The sequence below is a fragment of the Pogoniulus pusillus genome, chromosome 7, assembly GCF_015220805.1.
Source record: "Pogoniulus pusillus isolate bPogPus1 chromosome 7, bPogPus1.pri, whole genome shotgun sequence".
In the NCBI taxonomy this organism is placed as follows: Eukaryota; Metazoa; Chordata; class Aves; order Piciformes; family Lybiidae; genus Pogoniulus; species Pogoniulus pusillus.
In genome coordinates this window covers 10,891,461-10,907,425 of record NC_087270.1, presented here as the reverse complement: position 1 = coordinate 10,907,425, position 15,965 = coordinate 10,891,461, and positions in this window count along the sequence as shown.

Sequence of the window (15,965 nt, the reverse complement as noted above, 5' to 3'; positions counted from 1 at the left end):
TGCACAGAAGAATTCCACGCAGCATGCGAATTATTTGACTGAAAAATGGCACACTTAAAAATGCTTTCATGATGTATTATGAAAGCTGCAAGTCTTGCTAATGTGGATTTATAGACCAGTTGTTTTAATTTAATATTGATTATGAATCATAGGAATAAAGTGACTATGAGGCATAACAACATAAAAATAGACAAACCTCATGCCCATAGTTTGTATTTACAGAGGGCTTTTATTGATTTTTTCTGCTATAGTCCTTCTGCTAGAGCTGAATTAATTACTGCTGTATCCTGAGAGACAAATATTTTGTCTGAAAATCTGCTTTTATTTTCTTTTGGAAAGTTATTTCCCACCCTCCCCCCAAAAAAACAACAACCCACAACCTCAAAAAAAACCCAAACAAACAAACAAACAAACTCAAAAACCCCAAAAGAAAACAAGAACCTTGAAAACTACTGAGACTATCACATTTAAATGAATGCATTATCCCTCCATTAATGTCAAGTTCTGCCCTGGCTTATCTTGTTAAATATAAAACATGATGCCATCCAGCATTTGGTGTTTCCAAATGCCTTATGAGACTTTTCAAACCTACATGTTTTCAGGGTAATGAAATTAAGACTTTCAGATGGGATGAAATGTATATTATTGTGTCACAGCAGGCTATACAGCTTAGTTAGGCATCCTGATAAATAGGGAAAAAAGCTTGGATGCTCTGGAATATGATTCTTCCCACTGCCTTTGCTGCCAGCTACTATTAATCTCCACTTAAAATTGCATGGGCAAAGCATCAGCTGGAATTCTGTGACCAATTTTGGCTACTGCAAAAGTATCCACAGAAGAGCAATGAGAAGAACTGGAACAATACAAAACCAGACATGCCAGCAGAGACTAAAGTACCTAGGGTTTATTAGTTTAGGGAATGAAATGGTGATGGATGGGGATGTAATACTAACTTGTAAGCATGCAGAAGGTCGATGCAGACAGAAGGAAAACAATCTATTATACAGCTGAAAAACAAGTGAAAAGATTTATTCCAATAATGAAATTGTATATTATATTTCAGGAAAGAAATAAAAACTAAAGCAATAGTGAAGTGCTACCAAAGGCTACCTAGAAGTTGTGGAGTTCGTAAGTACAGAACTTAAGGACCAGATTAAATCAATATACCTGAGGAATTAGAAGGAAACTATGGCAACACCTTTTGGGGTTGAAGCTTTATTTTATTTTAAGTCACCCTATGTAAAAGTATTGCCATCAAAACAGATGGTGGAATGTGGAAGGGTTTTCTAGCCTTAGATGGATGGGATAAATAATGGATTCCTGTAAGAGACTTTCATAGAATCAACCAGGTTGGAAGAGACCTCCAAGATCATCCAGTCCAACCTAGCACCCAGCCCTAGCCACTCAACTAGACCATGGCACCAAGTGCCTCATCCAGGCTTTGCTTGAACACCTCCAGGGATGGTGGCCCCACCACCTTCCTGGGCTGCCCATTCCAATGCCAATCACTCTCTCTGCCAACAACTTCCTCCTGACATCCAGCCTATACTTCCCCCGGCACAACCTGAGACTGTGTCCCCTTGTTCTGTTGCTGGTTGCCTGACAGAAGAGACCAACACCCACCTGGCTACAGCCTCCCTTCAGGTAGTTGTAGACAGCAATGAGGTCACCCCTGAGCCTCTTCTTGTCTCAGCATTACATTTCCTTTGCCATCCTTAGGGTTTATGTACTCATGACAATGTTAAGAACACCATTTAAGACATAAGCTGTGGACTTCTGAGAGTTGTAGGGTCTGAGGTGTTTAAGCACAGCCTAGAGCATGTTGCTGATGAAAACTAAGTTCTAAGCCTGTTTTTTTTCAGTGTTAAACACAACACTGTATGGCCTTTCATAGATTCCTGAAATGATGGTCAGGTGCCTAAGCTGAAAAGCTATTTAGGGACATTACTAATTTATTTCATAGACTAACCTGTCTTAGTCTTTAAAAGAGATATTGAACTTGGAGTCATTTAAAAATACTTGAGATTATTGAATCCATGGACTTCTGATTTTTGCATACCTAACGAAGAGACCTCAGTGGGATTTTGCCTAAATAGAGAAAGCAAGATCAGGACCTCAGCAACTCATGGAGATGCTCAGCATAGTCTGATGTGGCACACGTCAGAGTCAGACCCCAGCTCACTCATCTACTTCCTGGTGTAACATACTCGATAATTGTCAGCTCTCAGTCCCCAGCTAAAGTACTTTGTAGGGCAGAGGCTCATTTGTCAGACATCAGCTGCAAAGAAAATGTCATTAGAAAGGTTTAGGGCATATAAAACATTCTGTAGTAGTTTTGTAATTCTGTTTGTGCCCATATCTCTCTTGGGTAGCAGCTGTTGGTAGTTACTTCTGAGTTGGTGACAAAGACATGTGATTACACACAGAAGATGTAGAGGGTCAAAACAGTTTCTCTGAAAAGAAATGCCTGTTTGAGAAACTTTTTGGTATTAACTGTTATCTTACTATCTTCCATTTGGAATTACAACTATATTCTTGATATCTCCTCTGAACATGCAGGTTGAAGGAACTTTAGAGAGGAGGAAAATATTCTTCAAAGAGAAAGTTCAAACATTATTTATCAACTAAATATTCTTTCATCAACAGACAGGAATTCTGATTACATTGTGATGGGTCCAGCTAGGCCAGATAAGGCAAAATCCAGCTTCTTCACTGCCTAACAGTAATGTTAGCACTTTACAGATTGGCTTTATCCCTCCCTTTAAAGTGATGGTCACGTTAAGAAGAGACTCCTCTGATTCTTCTGAAATGTTATTGAGCTGAGGCAGCCAGGAAATGAGAGGTCCTTCATGTAATCAATATTTCCTCTGTTACCAATGTTACTTCTATGCTCAATACATTGTAGAATTAATATGCTTGATAAGAAACATCATAAAACACAATATGATAGCACATGGTTGGAGAACTTCTTTTGTCCTTATTTCTGATCACATTTAAGAAAGGGTATTCTACAAGAGGCAGCATTATCATGACACAAATTGTGCTAGTTTGAGGCAAACTGGAATATTTTAGTGAGAAGAATTAGATTATAGGCTGTGAACAGGAAACGATGGTGATGTCTACTTCACTCTAAGGCTTGCTGAGATGTATAAAACAAGAACATAAATATATATCAGACAGTGTGCGTGTGTCTCTGTCGGAGGATGGGCTTTCTCCCTGGGCTGTTTTCTGTGTAACTAATCCTTCTGCTTTCTAACCCCCTTGCTGACCCTTCAAGCTCACCTTGCACATAAGGCAAACTCTGGGATAAGGTAGAGGGGTGGAAAGAAAGTGGAAGGGTGGTTGGGAGCCCCTCCTGGGGACTCTGATTTCTGGGAGGGCTGTTGTGTTTTTGTATTACCTTTAACTTGTATATTTCTGTATGTAGCTGTAAGTATTTGTGATACATTGTAAAAATCTGCTTGTATATTGTTCTAAGCTGTAAATACAAAGCTTCATTCCTTAACTTTCAGCTTGGCTGAGCCTAATCTGGGGGAATTCATAAGAGTGGAGGGGTGGGCAATTCCCAAACCATCACACAAATCTAACTGCAGCTTCCATTCTCTCTTGGTGGTCATAAAGACCTTCCTATTTGAAAAGGTATTATTGTGGATGTTTTAGCTGCCATCACTTTGCTCAGAAATCACAAAAACAAAGTCTTGGATCAGTCCAAAATATATCTTCACATTTGAACACTATTATTATGAAATGATTTTTTTGAAGGCATTTAAAAATGATCCAACTTTTAGAATAAAATTTAGACAGCAAACAAAGAAATATCACAGCAATAATTTTAAATATCAATACAGACAATGTATGGAATTAACTTGCATAGTGCTGCTGCCCATTTTAACAGCCATACAATTTCAGAAGTATTTTGTTAAATATTTGGGTTTGCAATCTGATTCTAGAGGTATGCACCAAGCAGTCAAACCCCTCATGATTACTTCCAAATATATTAGTTTGGTAAAGCATATTGCTTTTCTGATTTATCCCCTCTTTCACTTACACTTCAGAAAAAGAGACAGATAATAGGGGAAAGAAAGTGAAAGGAATATATCTCATTTCATGGTAGAACCAGGAGGCACTGGCTCTTCTCAACTCACATCAAGAAAGGCAAAAACACTTTCAAGACGTAACTATTTCATGATATAGTGATGGAAAAGGTGATAACAAGTTACAAAATGTTACACCCCTTCTGATGCAGGAAAACCTGATATATTGCAGCATTAGACAGACCTCTGGTCAGGGCATGGCATGCTGTCTTAATCCTGTCCAATTGGCCAGACGGAACTATATCACATTCACAGTCTTGGGACGGTCGCTTTGTTGTAGATGAAGTGTTTGATGGACCACCAGAACTTACTGTTACACGAAAGCACAGATACTCAATTCTCTTCCTCCCAATCAATAGATATATTCATGTATGTTTTATGTCTAACTCAAAGGGCAGAGAAAACAAAATATGACTGAAACTGTTGAGTCTATTAAAATGTTTCTCAGTATCAAAGCTACAGCCAAAAGTAATTTACACTATGCAATGAGTCATGCATCCTGCTTCCATCCCTGAGTAGAGGCAGGATGGAGGGAAGAACATGTGCCACCTACTTAATGAGAATTACAAAGAGATTAATTTAAAACTGTACCAGCTTTTTACCACAAACTTTGGTATCACATCAAATTAAATCAGTCAGCCAGCAGGCTCTCCTGCTAGACATGCCTTTCAATGCAGACACTGCTGCCTCTCTACCTAGATGAATGCATCTCTCATACTGTAATTTAGAAAACAATCCTTGGGAATGTTTTATGTCTGAGGACTCAGTTCAGACAGGCACTTGTCTGATAACAGTGTGGCCACACAAAGCATAACATTAGAAATGTCATCTTGTATTAGTAATGAGTCAACTCAGAATAAAACCATTGTCATCACTGCTAATCAAACTCAAAAGCGGAACTAGAGTAACATCAAAAATATTAAGTCAGATTTCTTTCACAAAATGGTCTGCTTTGACTCTGCTCATGTCCCCATTATATTCTCTCTCCAAAGCTGCTGACAAGAATACAAATAGAATATGTGTATCTCAGGGTAAAACAAAGTTAGAAAGCTCTGTAAAAATAGAATTAGGTAAACATATCACCGTTTGAGCATGGCAACATCATAATGAGATAAAAGTCTGGGAAAGAAATTTTCCTTTTACACAAAGACATCAAAATATAGTAAGATATGATAATGCAGAGTGACGACACACAAGCAATGTAAACTCCATGTTGTAATGACCACATATAATAAAAACACCTTTGAAGTGCATTGTATTAATTTAAAGTGTATCCATCCTCCACATCAAGGCATCACAAAGCTTCAAAATAACACTGTGGTTCTCAAATGCAGAAAAATGGTTGTGATGGGTTTAGCTTGTTACTTGACTACTCACATAAGAGTTACCGAGGTGTTGAAATGAGCTTTTCTTCATCTAATCATTGAGTTTGTTTACTAATAAGTGCTGAGTTTATTTACAGGTTTTTCTTCTTCACATACAAACCAGTGAATAAGAGAATTTTGTATTCATAGTTGGTGCAACGTACCTTATTTTGGAAATAATGAGGAATTATTAAATAGGGATCCTAAAGCTAGGCTTCAATGAAGGAGCTCTATGATCTATGAGGAGCTGAAAGGAGGTTCAGGAAAGCTGTCTCTGTGCAGTACAATAGGAGGTGCTGGAACGTGTCCAGAGAAGGGCAACAAAGCTGGTGAAGGACCTGGAACACAAACCCTATGAGGAGAGGCTGAGGGAGCTGGGGTTGTTTAGCATGGAGAAGAGGAGGCTCAGGGGGGACCTCGTTGCTGTCTACAACTACCTGAAGAGAGCCTGTAGCCAGGTGAGGGGTGGCCTCTTCTCCCAGGCAACCAGCAATAGAACAAGGGGACACAGTCTCAAGTTGTGCTGGGGGAGGTATAGGCTGGATGTTAGGAGGAAGTTCTTCACAGAGAGAGTAATTTCCCACTGGAATGGGCTGCCCAGGGAGGTGGTGGAGGCACCGTCCCTGGAGGTGTTCAAGAAAAGCCTGGATGAGGCACTTAGTGCCATGGTCTAGTTGACTGGCTAGGGCTGGGTGCTAGGTTGGACTGGATGATCTTGGAGGTCTCTTCCAACCTGGTTGATTCTATGATTCTATGAAAATATGCTATTTATATGAATATATTTGACTTTCCCAAAGGTTCCAATTCATTTTAAATAGAAGAGTTGAAATAAAAATCTTTTTCATAGTCTGCATGAGAGTCCCAAAGCAGAAAGGTGTTGTTTTAAGGGAGGACACATTATCTCCTGTTGTGTACAACAGGGAAGTGAAATCCTTTCTTTTTCTACAGATCAGATCCTGACATCTGTTTTTGGTCCTCTACTTATGCCTTACTAATGTGTTTATACACTGTATCTATACATTATACTCCAAATGCTTGTGTTAATTTACACTTGGAAGGTTCAACATATTTGTTGGCCAGCCATCTGACACTTGCCTGTTATACTAAAGATGGAATTGTTCTGATCTTTCATGTCTAACTGGTCTTTTCTGAGCTTCTTCTATAAAGATAGAAGAAAGGAACTAGGAGAGCGCAGAATCATATATTTGTTTCATCTTGAAAAGACCTCTAAGATCATTAAACACAGCCACCAACCTAACACTACCATGGTCATTAAATCATGTCCAAAGGTGACATCTCTTCAGGCTTTTTTAACATCCTTGATTAACCTGTTCTGATGCCTGACCACTCTTTTAGTAAAGAAATGTTTCCTAATACCCAATCTAAACCTCCCCTGGTGTAATCTGAGTCCATTTCCTGTCATTCTGTCACTTGATTTAAGGGAGAAGAGACCAGTATCTGCCTCACTGCGACCTGCTTCCAAGTACTTGTAGAGAACAATGTGGTCTAACCTGTTGTGGTAGGCCTAAGCAGGCCAAAATAGGCTTATATAAGTTCTGGCTTGCCCAAGCATGTTTTTCTGCTCTCTTTCCTTCTGTTATGGGGAGAAGCAACTGTGGGAAGGAGGATAAAGAACCTAGAGCCACTGAGTCTAAGGACCCTGGCCTGTGGTAAACAAGGTACACACACACTTGGCTTGTGCCTGCCTTCCACCTGTCTGAGGGATGGTGTCTGCTGAAGATCCTAGTAACACATACTGGGTAATGCAGCAGAATGCTGAAATCCAGTGTATTCCACAGAGAACTCTAACTTTAGCTGAGAGAGGTTAAAATTCAGAGTGTATAACACAAACTGGTAGGAGTCTTCTGTTCTAGCTATTACCTGGCGTCCAATAAGACAGAATCCATAAGAGAATCTACAGTACATGAGCACAAACCCAGTGTCACCTGGGAGTCCCTGTTCTCGTCTCGCCTGTGAGGAGACAAACTGCTGATTTCTGAGCTTTTGAATCACCTACATCTGAGATGGCTGGCATGAAGTGTGAACTGAACCTGTAACATTCATGGTGCATTGTGCAGGTTTGAGACTAATTTGACTATTTTACTGAGAGAAATTAAATCTGTGGCTGTGAGAATAAAGAAAACAACATGCACCCTATATCACCTGTTCTTCTGCTGAGAAACACAACTAGCCAGAATACAGATAAGGCCCTCACTTCTCACACACTGCTCAGCTCTCACCTCTGGCTGTGTCTTCTCTCTTGCAATCTGGTCTCTGTGGCTGCCTCTGCCTTAACTCTAATCTGATCTAACCCTTTTTCCTCTAAGCTCCTTGTTGCCTTTTTTTGACATCTCATCTCAGATCTCCAGATGTATCATGTGACATGGGTTGATCTGGTTATTTCTGAAGGGAGAGAAAGAGGGAGGGGGAAGGGGGGATTAGGTCAGGAGCCCTCCTTGGGACTCAGATTTCTGGGAGGGCTGTTGTGTTTCTGCATTAATTTTAACTTGTCTATTTCTGCCTATAGCTGTATATATTGTAAATCTCTGCTTGTATATTGTGCTAAGCTGTAAATATAAAGCTTCATTTCTTAATTTCTAGCTCGGCTGAGTCTAGTCTGGGTGATTTCATGGGAGTGGCAGGGCAGGTAACACCCAAACCATCACACGTTGTGTGTAAAATGTTTCCATGACCGTGTGAAGACCTGATTGTTATTAAAACTAGTGGTCAGGAGTGGTGAGAATTTTGAATATCAAAATTAATAAGCAATATCAAATTTTGACAAATATAATATTGCATTATGAATTACCCCTTCTTTACATCCCCTCAGCCTCCTCTTCTAAACAACTCCAGTTCCCTCACACACTTCTCATATGACCCGTTCTCCAGGCCCTTCTCCAGCTTCCTTACCCTTCTCTGGACATACTCCAGCAGCTCAGTGTCCTTCTGGTAGTGAGTGCACTATTTGCATCATCCTTTAAGAGGTATTTAAAACAAGTTAGATGCATTAGCTTCTTGAATTTTCAAGTGCCAGAGAATAGCTTAGGTAGATGATGCCTGTGATGTAAAATTGTGCATTGTATAGCAACAAAATATTCTATTTTCATGCTTTGATTGCTTACCACATAAACGCTCTTCATATATGTTGTAATCCTTTCCTTCTTCCTCTGTTTCTCCTGTTTAGACTGTTAGTTGTTTAGATAGTGCTGTCTTCTGATTTCATACTGTACTTCTGTGGATTCTGCCAGGAGAAAACCCACAAAGAAACAAAGAACAGATGAGACTGAACAAGTTTAAGTAATTTTCAGAAGATACTCTTCTAATAAATGCCAATGTAAGTACAAATGCAGAAGCTATAGTTTCAATCCACCAGCCATGCTGAGAGAGTTAAACCATGATTTCAGTCCTTAAGAGTACTCCTGTGTGGTATGATACAATCACGCTAGATGAGAGAGAAGGAATTCAACTGTTAGGTTAGAAAAGAGGAATTTTCTGCTTTCATTGTGGTCTCTGCACTCCTCAGTCATCCTATAACGGTTTTCATTGACATAAGTGAGAAGTTCATCTCATGTTGCAAACTTTCAGTACTCTCTGTCAGAACAATAGTGCTGATACAGCAACAATGTAATCAAGGTAATCAAGAGTGAAGTTATTCATGGCATGGAAAAATATTCTTTTTATTAGTCTTCCCAAATTAAGATGAAAACATTATGATTACCTAAGGTACTTATGATTTTGTCTAGACTTACCCTTGCATGTAATATTCTAAAGGATATTGGAAGGTGAATGAAGAAAGACCATCTGGTGAATGTTCTAACAGGAAAAAAACGGTGTTCCAGTGACATGTACTTGCAATAAGATGTCATTGAGGGAAAGTGTATCAGACAGCAGTGAAAGACTGGAGAACACTACTGAGATAAATGACAGAAGCATTAATATTGTAAAGTTTTGGGGTTTGAAAAATATTTTAAAAACTGGAATAAAATGGTGTCCTTTAAGTCCCATCTATCTGTAATCTATTGCAGGATTTCCTACAATGAAAATTGTCATAGTATCTAGTGCACAGTGATGTCTAAAATCAGGGGTCACAGGTAAGGATGATATGCTCCTGAAACTCAGGGAAAAAAGCTAATTGTGACTGACCATAACCCTTGCAAAGAGATCAGCTTCCTTGTGACATGACTCTTCTGCAATAGAAGGTCTGTGTTTTACAGAAAGGGGTGTCAGCAGCTGAGTGGAGCAAATGATGGTGCAAATGTTTCTCTCTGAGAGAACTACAAAAACATGACTGTCACAGTATCACAGTATCAGACTGTCTCCCTGAATTAGCTCAGCATGGGAAGGAAATGAGTATGTGGCTCCTCTCAACCTAGAGTATAAAAGCTAGACAATTAGCAAAAGGTTTTTGAGTGTAGTAATGAACCTGAACTGATATAAGCCCACATACTCCTTCCCGATGACTAGTAGTGCCCAGCATCACGACAGTGAGGATATTACAGAGACTGGCAGTGGGAATAACAGGATCATGACTGGACTGTGCACTGCAATTGCTACAATTGGGTGCACGTAACTTACAACTGTATTGTGTTACACAGTACATAGCACATCATTCCACTTCCTGTGGAACCCAAAAGGTACTGTAAAACTTAACGTGCATAGCATCAAGATGACCACGCAAATGTCAACTTGCAGAAAGCTAAGGTAAGGAGCACAGGTTTGTACAGACTTCGAGAGCTTCACAGCACTTCTGAAGGATTCATTTTGCTTAGCTTTTGGATTTGAGCACCTAAAGCGTCTTCAAGATACACATGAAAGGAAATCACCTCTGAAAATGAAACCTTAATTCTAACTTGATAGCAAAATGTATAATGACGAGTGGAGCCACATCTAACTTAAACCTAAGCTCTTAGCTGTGTTAATTTGCTGACCAATAAATGAATGTGCATATTAATTGCAGCTTAAGCTCTCTGCTGTGGAGATGAGTTCAGAAACAATTTATGCAAAGTGAATACAAGCCTGTTGTATTGTAAGTTGCATGGCTCCACGACAAGTGATCTGCCCAGTGGAGCAGGATGAAGGACCATAACAATTCGGGAACATTTCTGTTATAATTAATTTTTGCAAGTGAATTCAGAGCTCATATGACTGCACTATTCAAATCCAGAAAAGATGCATCTCAGGCAGAGATAATGCACATTTTCTCAAATTGCCCAGACAACTGTGACCAGGAAGAGCCACCTTTGGGGAGCTCAATCTCTGTGCCTATTTCAGCCTTGGCCTCAATGCTTAGCTTTATACAAGGGTGTCAATTAGTGTCAATTATGATGGTGTTTTTTTGTAATGTGGGCATCTGTCTGCTAGGAGTTGGACAAACTGCCAAGTTACTGCTTCTGAGCTGCAAAATAGATATCAGATGGCCACAGTTTTCAATCACCATCCATCTGGGTTGAACTCACAGAAATGACTTACAGAGCACAAGGCTTTAAATCACACACATTTCAACTTCTTTTCAGGTATCTATGGCCATAGTTATGATAGCATATTTCAACAGGAGCAGGTGATATGTCCAGCACTACCTCACATTTATTCATGGTGTTTAATGAGAGGCTGTAGGGGTGCCAGTGAGTCATAAGCTCCTCACCAGGAACCATCTGATACCGTCGGTTCTGATGTTTGGAATCTGCTGTTGTTCCTTTGTATACTTTGTTGGTTTCGTTGTTGGTTTTTGTTTGGATGTTTTTGCTGTTGCTGCTGCTGGGTTTAACACAGTCTGTGTATCTGAGCTTTCTCTGCCTTGGTTCTCAGTTATTAAGTTTTCTGTTCGCTATCTAATCTGCTGTAACAAGATATTACTCCTGGTGGGCCTCTGGGGCTTATGTGTACAATCTGGGGTCTCTTGTAGAGTAGAGTGTTTACACTCTTCCCAGCCAGCCAGTTACGTCATCCTACACAGAATAACAACTACTCTGCCCTAGTTGTGTCAGAGATATGCCGACATGTCCCTCCTGGATTTTCACCTGCACGACTTGCAGGAGTTCACAGGGCACACAGAACTGAATGTCCCCAGTGAGAGTCAAAGACCCTAAAAACATGCCTCATTTCCACCAAATCATTTCATGTTTGAAGAATGAAATGTCACCAATTCTATCATATTTTGAGATGCATAATTCTTGACTGTTAGGTGTAGATGTTTCCTTTTTAATGCAGAAATAATCAACATCCACTGCAACAATGCAGATGTGGTATGAACTAAAAATAAATTCTGCTTTACACTTTTAATTACTAATACCACAAACTATAATGGCAGCCATTAACTTGATTTGGAATTCCATCAGTGAAGTGCAGATGAGAAACATATGGAAAATACACTTTAAATTCCTTTCACTAGCTTGCACATCTCTGTCACCTGTCAAGGAGTAGCAAAATGGATGATCCAATGTGCATTGTAAATTCTGCTGATCTGAAGAGCAGTATCTCACCCTCTGTATGTCTTGCCAGCTGCAGAAGAGCAGCAGTGAGTAGCAGGTAGGTGTAAAAGGGCTAGATTGAGGCAGCAATGAAATTCTCTGCTACTGTTCAATGAGATCTGCCTTTGAGAGGGCTTTAACAGGTAAGCTTTCACCTAGAATAAGCAGACAGATATTTAATCTTACTGCTACAGACAGATTGCTGTATATTTGGTCTTTTCCTTCTGATAACTAATCCCTGAAGTGCTTTGAATAAACATGTCCTTGAATACAATATAGTCCAATTATGAACCTCTAGTTTCACTTGTTTACCTGCAGCAAAAATGCTTCCTGTTGAATGAGTGACATACGAAACACAGTATGGGTATTAAACTGAAGTTGGCTATTATTGTCCTTGGCTGTGGGCATGAAACTAAGTTATTGACAAGACAAAAAAGGGTGTGATTACGTTTCAGGTTGGATTCATTTAGCTAAACTATAGTTGCTACAGCTGATCTACAGTAATTACCCCTGAGATTCCCATTATAGTCAATAAAGAAAACCAGACACCTTGAGAAGGCATTTTATCTGATGCTAAGGTTTATGCTGAGTCATATACCATCAAACATTAGCTTCTTTGAAGGTAACCTGAAACTGGTTAAAGATCTGACATGGGCAGCTACTATAGACCAGCTAACACCTTGCAAATTCACAGACTCACTTTTCATGGAAGAGCTGCACTTGTTCATTTTCAGGTATGTGCACCCACACTGACACAGCAAGATTTCTCAAAAGATGCCTCGGTCTCAACAAAAGAACTGAATTCAGGCCACTTGTGAGGGCATGGGGAACAAGTACAAGGGTCCCAGTCTACTTCTGGGGGATAGTCAGCAGTTGCTAAAGATTTCTACTGTCCTATATGAGGTTAAAAGGCATGGAAGAAGAGTAGGGGAGGCTGTTGTGAGGCAGTTTTAAGATGAGACAAAAGTAGAGTGGAAGATTCTGCAGTGGGAGCTCTCAATTTATATTTCTTGTGCTGTTTTAATTGCAAAGTCTCTTTTTCCATGTTAATTCTGTTTACACATTTTTTCTTATTTAATTGCCAATCTTTCCAGCACAGGGAAAGTAATTTATTTCAGCTCTGGTAGGAAAGAGCTGATCTTGCTGCTTTCCTTTCTGTGCCATGGAGTAGCCTTTATTATGAGTGCTAAACAGCTATGTCGGGATATAACAAGACCTATCAAAGGGAGTGCTGTTTTTGCTTATAGTGGTGCTTCCCTCTAGTGCTTTCCTCGCTTGAGTGAGCTACCTCTACAAGCTGGAGCCTATGTCCAGATCTCCCTCCCACACCTTTGCTGTTAGGTCTAAATTATGAAGAAAACAAAAGCATTGTCTGACAAAAAGCTATTGAATGGCTTTTACTGTGGAATGTGTGTTTTCAAGCTGTTGCTTAGCAGTGACTCAAAATGAAAAGCACTGTTAGATAGATGAGTATCAGGAAGGAATGTCCAACAGGGGGTTATTAAACTGTTTACATTCTTTCACAGCCAGGTCAGTACCCACTTGTGACAGGTGTAGCTCCTTGTCATCAGTGAAGCAGTATGGATAAAATTCATCACGGGTCAAGACTTGAACCTTGGTTTTCATCCCTCTTACTTTAGCATAAGGAATCTTTTATTTAGCTCCTTTGAAATCTTTATCTGAGTTAAAATCTCTACAATTATTGTTTTTCCTATGGATTGCAGAGATCTCAAGAGCATGACAATTCTACAGTACTTCCACTGATTAATCTCAAACTGATAATTTTTTTTCTTTTTTAATCCACATTGAAGCATGAGGATATCCAAATGCAATACAGTCACTGATCTGAGGTGGCCATCATAGTACACAAGTTAGTGATCTGAATACTATCTCTGCTTAATTATGTAGCTTCTGACTGATGTGTTTAGCCTGAAATCAATGCTTCATATTCTAGCTGCCATGTCATATTGCAGTGGTTTATACATACTGCATAATAGTCTGCAACAAAGAATCATAACGCAGTAAGCTTTTGCAGTCTATTATAGTTATTTCTTAATTCCTAAGACTTGTTCTGGGAGATGTTAATGAAGCATTATTGTTCTTTTTATTATTAATTTATTTTTATTATTTATTATTATTTGAATTCTAGACAGCTAATACATTTCTTTACCCATGTCCTTTAGCAGCAATGATAGTAGCTGAGGTGAGATTTCTACAGGTTATGGAGTACAAGATTTATCTATGCTGTTGTAGTGAGTATCTTGGTGCTTTAGGTAACCTAAATAATAGAGAGTAATAAATGTACCATTTTCTGTATTATTTCTCTCCATTCATGTTATTCAAATGAAAGACATTTATTTTGAATGCTCTCACTGAAGCTATAAATTTGCTATGGAAAGTCTACAGATATCAATTTAGAAACAGAGGCTGATCTGCAGTGGCATTATACCATTATACCACTGCTGAAAGCTGCAGTGAAACGCACTTTCAAATGAAGTTTCAAGTTAGTGGTTATGTTTCTGTGCACCTCCCTGAACTAGGCAAGTTTCTAACACCTGTGATGAAAATCTGGCTGAACAAGAGTTTGCATCAGCCATACATGTGGATCAGTGCCCCACCCTATTACACCACACAGTACTAAAAAAAGGCCCAAAGGTAAAATGTAGCAAGCAGATATAGTAAGGGAGACCTTAGTGCTCTCTACGACTACCTAAGGGGAGGCTGATTTGAGGCAGGAGCCAGCCTCTTCTTGATGATAAGCAACAGGACCAGAGAAAGTGGTCACAAACTGCACCAGGGGAGGTCTAGGATGGATATTAGGAAATACTTCACTGAAAGGGTGATCAGACATTGGAATGGTCTGCCCAGGGCAGTGTTGGAGCCACTATTCCTGGAGGTGTTCAAGGGCTACGTGGTGCTTAGGGACATGGTTCAGTGTTGACACTTCAGTGATGGACTGAGGGTTTGACTGGATGATCTTTGAGATCTCTTTCAACCAGATATATTCTGTGTCTGTATTAAAGAAATCAGATGATTTAATTAAATTACTTGTTAGCCTATCTGGATTTGACCTGCCACAGTCAGAGAACTTCCAGGTTTTACAGAAACCTGAAAAAACATTCTCTCTCTGCTGGCACCTGAACACCTAAAGTGGAATATTAATTTTAAAAAATATATATATTTAAAAATATCCCTCTCAAATTATTTCTGATTGATGAAACTGAAACAATCTCTTTTCATAGAGAACTAGACATTATAGGGTAGCATGAAGAAACTTATTATGGCCTTTATTTATAAATCAAGTTCCTATCCTCAAGTACTAAGCAGTTAAAAGCCTTTTATTTAAAATAATTGTTTAAGAAGAACCTTGTTAAAAATGTGAATCTTTTGAAAGACCTTATAGCTGTCTTTCCAATTTGCAAGAAAGTAAATAACATTCTCTGTCTGGACTTCAGGTATAAAACAAGAGCATGCATGTCAACTTTATTGCTGCAGTTACTTGCAGTTTCCAGTCTATGAAGTCTTGAATGCTTTTCAATGTTCTTTAGTCCCCGTTGCTATACTTACATCAGCAAAAGTCAAGGTGTATGTTTGTGTGGGTTAATATCTGCACATCCACATGGATGCACAAATACACATTCTGCTATATTTATCTCATATGCAAACCACATAGTGCTAGCTTTATGTGGATGGCTGAGTGTGCCTCCCATTTAGCAGACATGTTTTATGATAATAATAATGTTCATTAATATGTAAAGTGATTTGTGACTAATAATCAGTTCTAAAATAATATGGATTATATAAATCTGCAGAGAATTAAACTTCACTTCTTGAACAATCAAAATCCTATGCAATTACACTATTTTCTTCATTTACTCAATCCATATTTCCCATCAATTTTAGCCAAGTAGAACTAATTAAGTATTCCTTTAACATTCCTAAATTGAACCTCTTTTTTCTCTTCCCCCTCCCCCCCTTTATTCATGTCAACAGGGAATGTTGTGCTGTGTGTATCTATTGGTCAAATAAGTGTTGCAGAA